The sequence below is a fragment of the Solanum dulcamara genome, chromosome 12, assembly GCF_947179165.1.
Source record: "Solanum dulcamara chromosome 12, daSolDulc1.2, whole genome shotgun sequence".
Taxonomy (NCBI): domain Eukaryota; kingdom Viridiplantae; phylum Streptophyta; class Magnoliopsida; order Solanales; family Solanaceae; genus Solanum; species Solanum dulcamara.
Window position 1 is genome coordinate 60,748,981 of NC_077248.1, and position 2,798 is coordinate 60,751,778.

General features: G+C 38.9%; 1 non-coding gene across 1 annotated transcript; it reads left to right on the top strand.

The window, feature by feature from the left end:
* Positions 1–2,252: 2,252 nt before the first annotated feature.
* LOC129877986 (small nucleolar RNA R71) lies at positions 2,253–2,359 on the top strand. The gene has a single exon (XR_008763691.1). It is a non-coding gene; the product is annotated as a small nucleolar RNA R71 (small nucleolar RNA).
* Positions 2,360–2,798: the final 439 nt, after the last annotated feature.

A 2,798-nucleotide genomic window follows, 5' to 3' on the forward strand; every position in this document is an offset into this window, starting at 1 on the left:
AGTGACTATTCTAGTGGGGATTAAATCATTCTTTTCATTTGTGATCACAGTCATTCCTTCCTTTTTAGGCACACATTGCACTGGACTTACCTATTTGTTATTTGAGATGGGGTATATGATCCCTACATCCAGCTATTTAATAACCTCTTTCCTCACCATATCTTTCATTATTGTATTTAATCTACGTTGAGGTTGTGCGACTGGTTTATGCCCTTCCTCCATGAAGATCTTATGCATGAACAACAATGGTCTAATCCCATGTATTTCAGCCATTTGCCAGCCCATATCTTTCTTTCTTCATCTAAGCACCTCTAGAGCTGCTCGAACATGCATTTCAGATAAAAAGGATGAAAGGATTATTGGTAATGTGTCATTGGGCCCAAGGAATGCATACCTAAGATAGGACAGTAATGGTTCTAACTCTAATTTAGGCGTTTTCTCAGTTGAGGGTTTGGGTGAAGGACCCAACACTCTGTTCAATGGTTCTACCTATTTTTTCCACAGTCTCACATTGTGAGCCTCTAACACACTAAAAATTTCTTATGCTACTAAATCGCTTTCTATGTCTTGACCCACTAACACTTTTTCCCGTGGATCCCTTAATTCCACACATTTCTCTGCCCCTGCTTTATCAATTATTGTTATCGTAGATAACTCTTCATATATGGCAGGCAATTTCAATGCGTTGTACACATCAAATACTTCCACCTTATCATTAGCTCTCATTGTGAGTCATCTGACTGCTAAATTTATTAAAGCCCCTCTTGTTGCCAAAAATGGGCGTCCCAAAATAAAGGAAACCTTCGGGTCTAGCTTAAAGTCCAGGATGACAAAGTCCATAAGGAAAATGAGAGATCCCACCTGGACTAAGACGTCCTCAATAACTTTATCCGGTTTAGTTACAGAGCAATTTGCCAGTTGTAACAAAATGGTGGTAGGCTTAGGATTCCCTAAGCCTAATTTCTTGAACATAGAGGTTTGAATCAAGTTTAAATTTGCACTCAAGTCACATAGTCCTCTTGCATTCACATACTTCCTAATAGTAACCTGCATTGTGAAACTCCTTAGATCTTTCTACTTGGTTGGAAGCTTAACTTTATTCAAGATTCTGGAACTGCACTCTTTAGTGAGTGCTACTATTTCATACTCAACCCACTTGCTCTTGTTGGCCACAATGTCCTTGACATACTTGGTGTACTTGGGGATTCCCTACAAAATATCAATCAAAGGTAAATTAATTTGTACCTATTTTAGCAAGTCTATGAACTTTGCAAAGCACTCCTCTTCCTTCTTTTTCTTAAACTTTTATGGGAATAGAGGAAGAGGTTTTATTTTTGGTTCTTCGACTGCCCATGGTCCACTAGATTCACCTTCATCCCTAAGTCGCTCTTTACTTTTCACCTCTGCCAGCTTAATTTTTGGAGCCAATTCATTTAGGGGGAGACCACTGCGAGTACTCACGGCATTTACCTATTTAAGATTTAGGTCAATTTTACCTGGTAAACCCCCTTGTTGGTGAGAACTCTATACACTTGACAATTGCCCGAGCTATTTTTCTAAATTCTGAGTAGTTAACTGATTCTACCGAACATCTTCAACTTACTTAGCCTGGTCCATCATAATCTGTTTCAACATGTCCTCAACACTCATGCTTCCTGATTTTCCTGAGCTTTGATTACCTTGAACTTGATTATTGTACTGTTGCCCACCTCTTTGTGGTCTGAATTGGGTCTGCCTTGATATTGGTTTTGCTGATTTCCATCCTATTAGAAGTTTGGATAGTTTCTCTAATTTGGGTTATAAGTTTTTCCATATTTCTGGTTACCACCACCCTAGGTGCATTACCTATAAAATTTACCGACTTAGGATTAGCTCCACATTATTCTGCTGCGTGTTTACTACTTCCAAAAACTTTATACCATAGTGGTTGCGGCTGCACCATATTTACTGAAGCTTACTACTGCCCTATTTCCAAATTGTTAAAGTGAGTGGACATCGTATTTTGCATTGATGCAATCTGTACTGTCAAAGCGGTCATAATATTAACTTCCAACATTCCTTCTTGCTTCTGCACCATCGGTCTGGAGTTCCTTTTAGTCCATTTAGGATTTCCTTTAGATATGTGATTCAGCAGTGTAAACAACTCATCATAGGTTTTCTTCAATAAATGTCCATTTGTAGCAAAATAAAGAAGAATTTTGGTGTTGGGTTCCAACCCTTCTATGAAGGTATAGACCAATACCTCATTAGGTTGATGATGGTGAGGACAACGAATGAGTAAGGATTTAAACCTGTCCCAAGATTAGTACAAATTTTCTCCACATTTTTGTTTAAAGCTAAAAATTTCAGCCCTCAACTTAGCTGTCTTTTCTGAAGGGAAGAACCTTATAAGAAACTTGCGAGCTAAATCATTCCATGAAGTGCTTGAATTTGGTGGTTCCGACTTTAGCCACCTCTTAGCTTCCCCCAACAAAGAAAAGAGAAATACTGTTAACCTCATATAGTCAGGAGATACCCGATTATGTGTATATATGTCGATAATCTCCAAGAAGTTCTGAATGTGTACTTGAGGATCTTCATGAGGCAAACCTGTAAATTGCCCATTAGAGTGCAACAACTACACCATATTCTGTTTTACTTCAAATCTTCCTCTAGTTGGAGGTTTCTGAATGTTAGAGGTGGTATTCGCTGTGAGTGGGACTACCACATCACGTACTGTCCTGGATGCTATCTCCACAGAAACCTCCTCTGGCAATACCTCTCCTTCCAAGTCGTGATTATTCACCAGATTGAGTGTC